Raw genomic sequence first — 14,335 nt, forward strand, 5'->3', positions numbered from 1 at the left:
CAGTTAGCATTATCTCTGTCTTCTGATCAGGTTTTGGTCTTCCCAATGCCTCTTCTTTACTAATATAATTATTTATTCCAATTATCTACCTATCCACTGAAGATATTTGCATTTTCTACCCCTTTCTTAGGCCTGCATTATAAGCAAATATCCTCCAATAACTTTAATCATCTATCCATTAGAAATCACCTTTGGCTATTTATAACAAAGACTTCTCTCAATAGTGCTTCAGTAGTTTTAGAGGTTTATTTCTTTTGCATGTAAAAGAAGTTTGGAGGTAGCTTTTACAGTTTTATCAGGGACTAAAACTTGTTTGTTTCCTCTACCATCCTTGGCTTATGGCTTTCATTCTCAAGGTCACATGGTACAAAATGGCTGTTAGAGCTCCTGCTGCCACGTCCCCATTTCAGACAGTAGGAAGGAAGGCGTGGAAAAGAATGCATTCTTTCCATGAGTTCCACGTAGTGCAACTACTTATAATCATTGGCAAACATTCAGTACAGGGCTTCCCGGGAATGGGGTAAGACATGTAGACTTTCATTCTAAGTGACAATGTGCCTGGTTATTTTTTTGTTTTTTAATTAGAAGGAGGAAGAGACTTATAAGAGTAGGGAACTGGTAGCCTCAGCTATACTGTGTGGCTCTAGCCTTCATTATAATATATCTGCCTTTTTGAAGACTTCATGTTTCTACTAAGTGGGTAATTGCCAAGAGTTCCATCCTTCCAGATCCTCTCGCTATCTATTTTGTCTTCTTGTATGTAAATGTCAGTTTTGGTTTACATATTATTTGTAGTCTCTGCCTCAATGCGTATCTACTTGCTCTGAATTTGGCAATCTTTGGTCAGATTTCATCCTTCTTACCTCAGCCTTCTGTCTTCCATCTCGACAAGGGAGACAAGAACCAGGAGGAACTGCACGAACTGGAAGCAGAAGCCCCAGATCTGTCTGAGTCGACATGACTCAGCCAGTACCCGTATGGATGAGGAGTGCATAATTTTCCTTGCCCACATTTACTTGTTCCGAAGGTGCCCTGATTGGATTTTTTTTTTTTTGTCAACTTTGCATTCCTATGACCCCTTTCTGAGGTTTTCTCTGCATTGAAGAAGAGAAGTGAGGAACCACATTTATCCATGTCCCCATCCTATATCGTTTCCATCCGGAATTTCCTAGTGAGAGGAATTTATATGAGCTTTGAAAGGTAGGCGAGCCGGAGAAGCCAGTGTTCTCTGGAGGCCACTGCAAACCCAGAGTTGATTCCTGCGGAACTTTGTGCCTTATGCACTTTGCCATTTCAAGCTGCTGGCCCAGCTGCCCCTGGGCAGCACTCGGCTGATGTCACAGGCAGGCTACCTCTCCTCTCTTCTCCCGGATCTCGTAATGGCTGTATAACCCCCTAATTCCTGTATTAAATGCTTAATCCTGAAATAATAACATGGCTTCTCTTTTTCTGAATGAACTCTGATATATCTCCTCTCCCTTGAGTTAATTTGGTTGCAAAAATTTTGGAGGCTCTTTCCATTGAATGCTATTTACGTAGCCAAGCAAGTATATTATTTTACATTGCAAACATCCTTTAAAGCTACATATATGCATGTTAAGGTGTATAGTATAACATAGTATAATATAACATATTATAGTTATACAATTTATAATATATTATGCCTTATAAATGTATTTCTCTCACCCTCCTAAAGGGTTGGTTTCACGGAGTACCAGATACTGAATACCTTTTACTTTAATAACTTTATGATAAGCAGGTCTCTCATTTCTCTCTGTAAAAATGCCTTGGGAGCAAATGGGTGGGTGAGGGGTGGGGTGGGAGGAGGGGTCATCAAGGGGTCCGAAGCGAGGGGGTGGCGCTCTAAGCCTCGTGGACTCCAGCGTGAGTTTGACTGTGCCACAGACCGCAGCTCCTATTAATTGACATGTGAGTGGTCTGCCCAAGATTTCGCTGTTTAAAAATCAGGTTGGGAAGTTCTACTTGAAAACTCTAGATTTCAGATGTGTATTACTCGTCTCAGCTCCTCTCCTTACTAGCCACGTGACCTTGGGCATGTCATGAAAGCTCTGAGTTCAGCTTCCTCAGGGATACAAAAATACCAGTGCCCAGGCACTGCTGGGAAGATGAAAAGAAATGATGCTCATCAATTCGAACAGCTGTGCCAGTCAGAGGTCATCTTCTCCCGCAGGGGCTGGGCTAGTGACGGCAGTGAATGAAACAGGCCGGCGTGAATGGGAAAGGGTGTGTCCCAGCGAAAGCGGCATCCTCGCCTTCCTGTGTTTGTTCATGTTTCAGAATGTGGTCAGACCGTTCCATTTTTTTGAATAAACCTGGAAATAAGGATTTTGGGAGGGGATTCTCAGCATTTTAAAATGTTGATGCTAATTTTAGTTTCAAAAGACCAAGTAGACACATTTGTTCATTCGTGGGCCTCCTTGTATGGCCTGAAGGTTATCCAGACACCAACTATTATTATTTTCAATGTGCCTTGAAAGCTATTGGTTTTTCCCTTTCCTTAGAGCCTGGTTACCTCTTTGCTTCTGGTAACAGACCTCTCCCTCTGGCCCAGGTCTGGCCAATCATCGTTTCCCATCCAAGACATAGGTATTTGACCAAGATGGAGCTAATTGGCTTCTTTCTAGGGCTTAATATGTGGAACCCGGTGGAATGAGGCTACCTGCCCTCACTCGTGCTGCTCAGCTGGTCGGATGTAGGCCATATTCCTTAGGCACAGGATGGAAATTCAGCTGTTGGGAAGAATGGACGAAAAAGCACAGGCAGCCAGAGAAAACAGAGACCAAGAGAGTTCTGGCGGTACTGATTCCTCAAGACCTTCGTCCTTTCAGCATTTCCTTTAGTCCTGCAAGTTACTAAAAAATATCACTCTTAGTCATAGGAGCCAGCAAAGCAATTCTGGTAATTTGAGTTGAATTCGTTTCAGCAACATCCCGCTAAAAAGACGGCTGCTATTAGTAGTGGTAGTACTAGAAGTCAAGTTTCATGATCTATTGATTACTTTAGAAACAAGGGAAAAGTAAATTTGGGGATTTCGAAGGACTGTTCTTGAACCGAAATTATTTTTGAAAAGTTCAAGAATCGTAGTAGACGACTTGGCATTTGAATGGCGGAAAGGGTAAGCCCGGCACGAGGCCTTTTCTCTTCATAGGCCGCGGTGTGCGCTGGCCCGCGGTATATTCTGTCATCTCTTTGTAGACTCTGTTGAAAGAGTTTCCCGGTACCATCGTGTGAACACCTCAGTAGATTTTTAATCTCCCAGAGCAGAAGCCAAGAGTACAGGTCTAGAAGAAAAGATGCAGTTGGTGCCGTCATTATCTGTCTGGGATAAGTACCCATTTGGTGAGAAAATGGAAAATAATCCCTCAAACAGAGCACTTTTCTAGATGTTATGTGTGTAACTAAATAGGTATGTTTGTCTTTTGATAAATAGAACTTAACAGCACTTAAAATCAAGCCATGAGGGGCAGAAGCAGAAGACATAGAATAACATGTAGTTTATATATATATATATATTTTTTTCCTTACCATCAGTATTGACTCTAACTGGGAGCTTAAAGACTCAATACTGGTGGTAGGAAAAAAAAATATATAAACTTCATGACACCCCATGAAAATGGAGTGATTTCTGAATACCTGTGGTTAGTTTTACTTTAAGTCTTATCAAAACGATCAGATTTTATAGAGAAAATATTTCCCCCAGAGATAGGTGAGCATCCCACTGGGAACACAGGTATACAGGTGTTCCTCAGTGTTGGCAGAAAGCTCGGCAGTGTGCTCCTTAAACCCTTTAAGGTGCCTCACGCTCCCTCTTTATTCAAGGACGTGGTTTTTAGAAATCTTGAGCCTTTCCTGGAGCGGTTAATCTTAGTTGTCAAAACAGAGTTGAGACAGTGAATTCTGTGGGTTCTTGGGTTAAAAAAAAAAAAAAAAAAACCACTCCTCTCAAGATACAGCTCCCTAATTGGGATTGTTTTTGTAAATGCAGTCACATTGATGCCTGTCTCAGTTAATTATGCAATAACATTTGTACGCCTAGAGGCAAATTTACAGATCTTGCCCGGGGTTTTTCTACGCTCTGAAAACAGTGTCAAGATATTAGCTGAAAATCACAGTTGGGGTAGGGGTTAGAATTCCTGATCTGGCTCTACATCATCTTAGAATGCGAGAAGGGGATCCTGCTGTTCTACCCATTCATGATACTAGGCTGAATTTTCTACTAAAGCTTCAAATTATGTCTGCTGATTTCACTTATGAAAAAGTTCCTTTACTTTTTACTTGTAAGATAAAGATCTAAACATATCAGTTCAGGATCAAATAGTCTCATTTCACCATGAGAGACTCTGCCTCACACTAGGTCTGTGACCCTCTCAGTGGCGATGAAGAAAAAGTTTGACGAATGCATGCTGGAGGTGTGAAGTCTAAGCCCTGGAGGCCACATGAGATCTTCTCTTCCCTGAGCCATGCTGTGGCCAGATGGAGAGTTAAGTCATTTTTCAGTTTTCAAGTCTTTTCGTTAGAGTCTTGAGATTATGGAAGCCCACTGGTCACACAGGATGAGATATAAACTATGCGAAATATTCCCCAAAGTTTGCTGGTTATGTTGTTAATATTTTCTACTAGTAATTAAAATTCCACAAGTTTCTATGATACTATATTTCGATTTTTATAACTTTGAAAATCAGTGGGTTATTGAATCTGGGAAGAGAAGAATTTTTTAACTCATTTAGCTTTCAACCCAAGGCCTGCATCTCTTCTGTCATGTCTTCGGTGTATCTACTTGGCTGGGAAATACTTATTAAACGCCTGAGTCAGTGACTGTGCCAGGCTTTGCAAAAGGCTCAGAGGTTGGTAAGACGTGCTCTGTCCTCAGGGGTTTATAGTCTCATAGCAGTTATGCTACAGGTTTATAAGTATGCTAGCTGATGGACTGGAAGAGGTGGCTTAATAGAACTAGAGATAGAATGCTAGAGGAACTTTAGGGTAGGGGAGATTAATTGGGGCTGATGGAATAAAAAAGCATTGAAGGCAGTGGCTTTTCAGTTGGAAGTATAATGTGAGAAAATGAAGGTATATGAAGGGGGCGTGGTGAAGGTAAGTGTGGCTGCATTATAGGACCTGATTAACAGGGTGATTATTTAGAAGCATGGTCAGAAGGATACATGAAGAGAAGTGAATTTGTGCTAGGTCATTGAGTATTTTGAAGGCAGCCAAAATATGTTGTGTGTTATTCTACAGGAAGTGAGGAGATACAGGCAGTTTTTGAGCAAGTTTTTAAGCAAAGAAATGACCTGATCAAACTGTACCATAAGAAGATGACTGGCGGCTGAATGTCAGGTGGACTGGGAGCAAAGAGGCTGGAGTCAGGGTAATGAGCTGAGATGAGTACATGGTTCAGGTAAGAGGTAATTGGAATGCAAACTAGAGAAGTAGCTGGAGTTACCAGGAGAAGGGGATAGGGATCAAGCTTGTGGGATTTCATGACTGAGTGATAGTGGACGGCAGAGAAAGAAAGAAATGGAAGTTACCGTAGCAGTTTTTATCCAAGTGCCTGGAAAGCAGGTGATGCCGAGGAGGAAGAACAGATCGGTGGAGATAACAGTGGGAGTTGGGATGAGTACACATAAGAAGCTGGCAGTGAAGAAGCTGGAGATGTCCAGAAAACGGTGGGAACCGTGAGAGTGAAAGCAGGAAGAAGCATCAGCAGTAAAAGCGGAGAATTGGAATCGCTTGTGTAGAACTGCTGTTTGATGCCATAAAAGTTCAGGAAGTCACCCAAGGAAAGAATGTAGAGAGAAAAAAAGGGGGGCAAAGTCAGATTTCTTTTGGGGAACTTGTAAATTAAGGAAGCGGGAGTTCAAAGAGTGAGTATGGACTAGAGAAGGAATAGTTAGAGAGGAAGGAAGATACAGGGTGATGGACAACAAGTGAGGTGAGAGCTTTTAGGACCAGAGATGTGCTCATTATGAAATGTCCCAAGATCAACGAGGGCAAAGATGAAGAGAAAGCCAGTGTCTCTTAGATGAAGTAGCTAAATGATCATTTAAGATAACCCTTTTCGGAGATAACACTGTTTCCCTAAATCAGCTTGTAAGGGCTTAAGGAAATAGTTGAGACAATGAGTTCATAGTGTGTGAATACCTTTTTGTTTTACCAAGTGCACAATGATAGTTTTTCTTTTTTAAAAAAGTAAAAAAGGTAATACAAGACTTAGTAGGAGGTTCTAAACTCAAGGTTAATAAAAACACAGCATTGGTGACAGCTACAGCACAGACCTTCTGGACTTTCTGTTTTGAAGCAGGGGGTGGATCTGGGAGCTCAGTTTCTGCAAATGTGCTCCTCATGGGGTTGGAGAACAGAGCCATGCTGTTGACTAATGCTGCACAGTCTCTACCACTTGCGAAAGGAGAGTAGAATAAAAAAATGCCTCATGAAGTATAATTGGTGATTGGCTTAAAAAGCTATTGGTTGTGAGGTGGGGAGGAGTTTGGGGAGTGGAAGTGGGTTCAGGAGGGACAGAAACATGACTAGGAACTAGGTTCCACCTGCCAGCCGGCTTTGTATCTGGATCTGTGACATCCTCATTATAATGGGGCAGGCCTGTATCTGGACTGGGAGACCAAGCTGATGGCTGGAGATCATTACAAACTTCTAGACAGAAAAGGAATGATGTGGAAAAACTAAAACAGAACAGACACACACACAGAGCATTAAAATAAGCAATCTATCCACTCAAAAACAAACTTGGAAACAAATTTAAAATGCATGAAAAAATTAATGCAGTGAACAAAATTAAAAAAGAAATCAGAACATGAATTTACTCCAGATGAAATTCTTTTAGAAATCAGCCTGACAAAGACTTTTATGAAACTGTATTTAAGACATTCAAAGCAAAAAACAAAGGTAAACCTTCTATTAAAAATGGAAGCATTACAAACTTGATGAGCCAAAGAAACCCCCCCACACACACACACACAGTAAATTTTCCATTTTATAAGGTTTAAAAACCGGTTAAACTCACGTGGTTTTAGATGTCTGGATAAGGATAGTGTTATTTTAGAAGGAGGAAGAGAAAAGGTACAAAGAGACACGAGGGATCGTTTGAGGGACTCTGGGGATGCCCATATTTTATTTGTTGACTAGGTTGCAATAATTCATTAAGGTATATGTCCTTTGATTTATTTTCTGTGTGTTATAACACTCAGAGTCTACTTAAACTAGGAAAAGAAATAATAAAACAAAATTAGGAAGAAATACGAACAAGTGGCTTTATAAGTAAATCTTGGGAATAAAATCATAGTCACTGAAATGGACCAAGAAGTCAAAAATTATGCGGAGTTTTATGGGTTTCATAAATAATACCCCTCTCTGCACCATTGCGTTTGAGGGCAATTCAGAAGCCGGATAGGTAGAGTAAAAGTGAGCTTTATTAAGAGGAAGAAGCCAGACAAAAAAAAGCCCACATATTGTATAATTCTGTTTATGTGAAATGACCAGAATAGACAAATCCACCGAGACAGAATATAAATTAGCGGTTTCTGGGGCCTAGAAGTTGGGTAAAGTGGGGCGTGATTGCTAATGGATACAAGATTTGTTTCTGGCATGATGAAAATGTTCTGGTACTAGATAGTATGGTTGTACAATTTTGTGGATATACTAAAAATGAACAAACAGTACACTTTAAAGGAGTGAATATTATGGTATGTGAATTATATCTCCACATTTAAAAAGTAAAAAGCGAGTTTTATCACTAATACAAAAGCTATGTTAGAAGATGAGGCCACACTATGTAACTAGTGGCCAAATTGGCTGATGTTTTGTGCCTGCCTGCTTCTAACTTATCCCTAGGATCCAGTCTGGATCCCACCCATGGATAATTTGGGGGTGAGAGGCACATACAGAATCACTGCCTCACACCAGTTCAGAATGCAGGAGCAAGAGGCTCAACTTCCAGTGTCTACAGCCTTCATAATGGATTAGTATCTTCCAGTCAAAGGAGGGGAAGTAGTGTCTGTCACTCAGCAGTCAAGTGGGAGGAGTGCACACACAAGGAAGAATGCCACTTTCTAATGGATGTTCTTCCCTATAGATACTGGAGAAGTGGGAAATGAATCTTACTCCCTAAGAAAATCATCTCTAGATGGGTCACAAAGTGAGAATTTGTGAATTAGAGATAATACTAGAAATTCACTCTGTCTTCAACACTGTTTTCTTATCGTAGAGAAACTGCGAAATATCAGAGAGAAAGGAAAACCTTAAAGCCGTGACAGAGAAAAGATGGACTACCTACAAAGAAACGGGAATTAAAACTCACAGCAGATTTTTCAATAAGTGAAAACAGAGGCCAGAAGAATTGTAAGTACAATTGCAAAATGTCAACGAAGAATAATAACCTAGATGAATTATTATTCAAGAATGAAGTCAAAAAACACATATATACATACATACATATATATGAATTACAACAGTTTACTCCACAGAGATTGCCAATGTTAGAATTATTAAGATATGCTATAGAAAGGAGAAAAGTGATGTAGATGGAAGCCCTGGGACACAAGGTACTGAAATTAATAAGTTGTTTTGAACATTTCATCAAGAGGTGATGTAAAAAAACAAAATTAAAAACTGAATATCATGTTTTTCTTAAGGATAAAATGAAGGGGGGGGTCATTTCATGGATAAAGAGTGCAAAAATCCTTGCTGTGTCTAAGAGGAAGATAAAATACTGTAATCTTAATAGTATAAGAATTATGTATAATTAATGGTAAATTAAACCATGGAAATAAAACCTACAGGTGGATAAAAAGGGTGTGTAAAAAACGTTATGCACCTAATGGAAACAAGAAAAGGAAAAATATAGAAAGAAGCAAAGAAAAATGTCGGTAGACTCTAAACCCAAAGTAAGATGCAGAAATAATTTCGGACATATCAGATATTACAATATGCATAAGTAGATTAAACCTTCAAAGACAGAGATTATTACATGGATATAAAAACAAAAGCCAGCCATAGGATGCTGATGGAAGACATTACAAAAAACAAAATCACACAGAGAGATCGAAAACAAAGAGATGGAAAAATTAATTATTCCAGCAATATTAATGTTATACAGAATAGATTTAAAGTATCGAATAGAAAAAGAGGACAATTGTGTAAAGAACGACCCTCTGAGAAGATGTAACAGCCACAGTCCATTTGTACCTAATAGCATGTCCTTGGAAAATATAAATTAAACTTGGACCAAAATGTAAGGAGAGGCAGTCAAATGAACAATTTTAGTAAGAGAGTTAACCCTTGATAGCTACTTATAGAACAAACTGAATAGATATTAGTAAGAATAGAGATTTAAGCTATTTAATTAAAAAGCTAACTCTAATAATAGAACTCTGAGTTGAACAAATACAGAATATTACATGCCTTTTGAGTACACATGGAGAGTTTACACAATGAGCACATTAAGATGCATGAGAAGTCTCAATAAATTTCAAAGAATCAGTATAATAAATTCCATGTCTATAACCAACAGGCAATTAGAAATCAATAATAAAATATTAAAAACAGTCTCCATGTATTTAGAAAAATATAAATTATACTTAGAAATTAATGAATTAAAGAGTAAACTTAATGAGGATTATAAAATGTTAGAAGGATTAGTACCTTATGAGCCTTTTTAAACAATTGAACATAAATGAATTAAGTATTTGATTTAAGGAACTTAAAAAAAAGAAGCCTAAATATTGTAGAAAAAGAAAATAATTAAAGACCTTCTCCAAAAACCCCAGAAAATATAAAACTGTAAAAAGAATGAAGAAAGTCTGAATATTATTCCTCGATAAAAATTAATAATAAATAAACCCTTAGCAGAACTGAGAAGAACAAAAAGATGTAAAGGAATAAAAAAGAATGTCTGAACTATGTATACAGTAGGGACATAAAAGCATCACAAAGAATACTATAAACATATTTATGGTACAAAAACACATATTTCAAAAGTGAAATACCAATTTGAGTCAAGAAGATAAAAGAACTTAAGTAAAAGAATAATTGTCAAAGAAGTTGAGATAGTAATGAAAGTTTTCCCTCCCTCTGCTTCTTCACCCTGAACCCCAACAGCCCCATCACAAAAGTATCAGAGTTATTTGTCTTCTGTCCTCCATAATTTTAACAAGTAATTTTTACCAGACCTTTGAGGAACAGAAGATCCTCATCATATAAAACTGTTTCAAAGAATTACAATAGAGGGAGAATTACTCAGCTCATTTTGTGACAGTTTTATAATCTCAATATTCAAACTAGACCAAGAAAGTGAAATAAAATTATTCTTTAATTTCACTTAGGAAGACAGATGCGGAAACCTTAAATAAAACAGAAACAAATTAAAGTTAGCATGTGTGTGGGTTACATATGCACTCAAAGTTTATATGTGTCAAACAGGGATTATTCCAGCAATGTAAGAATAGCTTTATATGAGAAAATTTAATCATATAATTAATCTTATTAACAACATTAAAAGGGAATAGCATATGATCATCTCAAGAGATGGAGGAAAAAGTTGATAAAATTCAATACTCAGCCATAGTTATATATTAAATAACATTGTACATTATTCACATGTATACATATATACATGTAAATATCACATATTTTTAAAACTCTCAGCCAACTGGAAGTAAAAAACACTTTCTTATATTTCTATTAAAATTTTATAGCAAACACAATACTTAATTGTAATATTTTAAAAACATTCTTACTAATGTCAGAAAAAAGTAAAGAAGGTAAATTTAATTATTCCTATTGTTATTATATTAGAAGCCATACTCAATGTAATATATCAAAATTAGAGAGAAATTAAGGTTTGAAAGGAGTAGAAAAAATGCTTTTAATTGCAGACAGTGTGATTGTCTCCATAGAAAAATCCAATAGAATCAATAAACTATTACATATATCAGAGTTCAAGAAGCTTATTAGATATGAGATCAATGTACAAACATTAATAGCTATCTTAAATACAGAAATAAAAGAAAGGAATATGTAATAAAATAACACATTATTTACTAAGGAGTAAATGTGTAATAACATAACACATTATGTACCAAGGAGTAAATTTAACAAAAGAACTTTAAAATCTTTATGGAGAAGATTACAAACTATTTTTGAAGGTTACAAAATATATGCAAATAAATTGAGAGATATACCGTGTTCATAGATAGAAGGCTTATATCATAATGATATTAATTCTCCATAAGTTATCCTAAACATTCAATGAACTTTTAATTAAAATAATATTTTTTCACGAAATTTGATAAGCCTGCCCTAAAACTCATATGGAAGAAGAAAGGGACAGAATAGTTTTAGGAAAAGCAGATGATAAGTTGCCTTATAGATATCAAGCATTACTGCTAAAACCACAGTAATTAAGATATGTGGTATTGTTTAAAGGATAGAAAAATGTACCAGTGCAACAGAAGAGGGCCATGAGTATATGGAAACTTGGTAAATGACACAACTGCCATTAAAAATTAGCGGCAAAAAAATTATTTAACTGAAAACGATTGGGAAAATATAAAATCAAATTCCTACCACATACCATACACAAAATGACTAAAGACAAAACTGTGATAAGCAAATGTTTAAATCTTTGGAAGAAAATATAAGAGAAAATCTTCATGACCTTGGTTGGGTTAGGAAAAGACTTTGCAAAAAACAAAACAAAACAAAACAAAACAAAAAAGAAAAAAAACAAAAACCCAAAAAGCACAAACTATAAAGGAAAAGATAATACATTCGAGTATATTAAAACAAAATTTTTTCAACGTAAGATGGCATACATTTAATAGACAAGTTGCAGACTAAGTGAAGATATTTATAACCTATGTAAACTACAAAGGTTTATCTTCCAGAATTAAAGAAGTAGTACTACATATCAGTAAGAAAAGACAGACATTTCAGTAGGATAATGGATAAAGGCAATGGATAGGCAATCTGCAGAAGAGGAAATGTCTATGGCCAACAGACTTAAGAAAAGGAGGTCAGCCTCACTAGGCATCAGAAAAATGCAAAATACAACAATGATGTAGCTTTGTTATAGTTATCAGAATGAAGAAATAAAGTTGGCTAGCTCCAAAGTTTAAAGGTGATATGGAGACTTGGCAACTCACATGCCCCTGCAAGTGAGAGCCACCACAAGTTCAGTCCATTTGAAAAGTAGTTTGGCAATATTTGGTCAATTTGAAATGTGCCTGAATTTTGATCAGGTGTTCCAGAAGCTGACTCTGAGATGAGATTTGTGTACAAGTGATCTATTGAGAAAGTGCTCTCAGGGGAGACTAGTAAGGGACTGGGGAAGCAGGAAGTGGAAGGAGAGAAAGACTGTTAATGGTGAAATCTCAGGCCGGGTCCTGCAGAGCTCGCTTGTCCTCTCAGGAACTGTTCTGACTGGAAACAAGGGCAGTCGATCTTTCCTTCCTTTAGACTGCTCACCAGACAGTCATCACTCAAGGGCAGGCGAGGCGCTATGTGAATGCCTGAGAGTTCAGGGTCAACTTCTGGTGCTCTGTGTTAGATTTCACTTCTAACTCGTGGGGTGGGGGTTACTGAGTACAGTGAATGGGGAAAGAGACTTGGGTTGAACATCAATAGTGCAACATATGCCTCCACCCCAGTCCAGCAATTCCACTCTCTCCTTGCTCATCGCGCACCAGGGGACATGTATAGGAAGATATAGCAGTGTCATTGATAATATCAAAACACCAAAAATAAAGATAAATAAATTGTGATATGTGAATACTCGAAATACTTTACAGCATTTATAAAATGAATGAGATTGTATGTTTCTTTATGGAGACAGCTCAAAACCCCAAAGAAATATAGTTTAAAAAAGCAACTTGCAAGATAAAAGATAGTGTATGACAGACACCATAAAAAAATCTACAAAATTCTATTTTTAAAATCGATGCATACATATACTGTAATAGTATAACACATGCAGAGGAAAGATAAATGCAAAATAATGATAGTAATTACCACTGAGAAGGGCAGGAGGTAAAATGTCTGGGTAAGTTTACAAATTAATTCTTAACTTCATCTGTAATATTTTATCCTCTACAAAATCTAAAGCAAAAAAAGGCATAATTTTATTAAACTCGGTGATGAGTACATGATGATTATTAGATGCTTTACTCAGGGAGGGAGGTATGTTGCTTTTTAGTAGGTTGGAGCAATGATAGCTCAAGAAAGTGATTGGATTGAAGAAAGCATGTTGTCGTTGTTGTTGTTATTGTTATTATTTAGAATAGGGAAGCAATGTCTTGGAGAATGAGACCCTGAAGATGTATTAGAAAAAAGAAATTGATGAGTTTGCTTCCACATCCTTCGTGTCTTCACTTGGATATTTTCTACTCACTCTTTAAGATTGGGCTCAGCTGTCACCTTCTCCAGAAAGACTTCTTTGCCATCCCCAGAATGAGTGGTTCCCTCATCTGTGCTTCCATGAGAACCTGTAAATATTGCTTCACATATGTTGCCATATTTTATCACCGTATGCTACATACATGATTTTCACTTGAAGATAATGACTATGTTTCATATACTTTTGTTTTCCGGTGCCAAGCATAGTGCCTGACACATTAGACACCGAATAAACATTTAATTTAATAGCCTAGTCTTATTTTAGTACCTACCATTTGCGAAGTTGGAACTCAAAAAATATTGGTTGACTTTTAGATAGTGGGTATGGAGGACATAGGATGTCTAAATGGAAATCTCTATCAGGCCTTTTGAGATGTTCCGTTCAGAAGTGTGAGAGCTAAGAATGTTTAAGACTTGGAAGGCAAGAAGGCAAAACCCAGACTTTTAATATGGGGATAAATAATTAAATAATCATTAATAATAAATAGTCATAATTAATTAAATTGCTCATAGTCACACAGCTAGGAAGGGAGGGGTTCCAGAATTTAAACAAGGGCTTTCCCCCCACCCCAAATCTATGCTGCTAACTAAAATACTATTTTTCCAGGACATAACCGTCAATGTTTTTAGCTCTATTCTTTAAAAATGGTTGGCTACTCAGTTTGGAATATAAAGTTAGAGAGTGAATGCTAGAGCCCGCTGAAGCTGTGTTGTGTGGTTGGGGGACACTGTGCCGTTGGTCATCGAGCTGCGTCTTTCGGCTCCACACCCACCTGTCCATGCCGCCCAACCACTTCCTGTTGTGCTGGACTCTGCAAATTTCAGTTCTCATTTGCCAGCTGGATCCCCGTAAGGTTCTACTAGTGGAGGACCCAGAGGGAGATAGGAAGGATGGCGGGGGTTTTGGGGG

The sequence above is a fragment of the Rousettus aegyptiacus genome, unplaced genomic scaffold (genome assembly GCF_014176215.1).
Source record: "Rousettus aegyptiacus isolate mRouAeg1 unplaced genomic scaffold, mRouAeg1.p scaffold_m13_p_10, whole genome shotgun sequence".
Classification (NCBI taxonomy): Eukaryota; Metazoa; Chordata; class Mammalia; order Chiroptera; family Pteropodidae; genus Rousettus; species Rousettus aegyptiacus.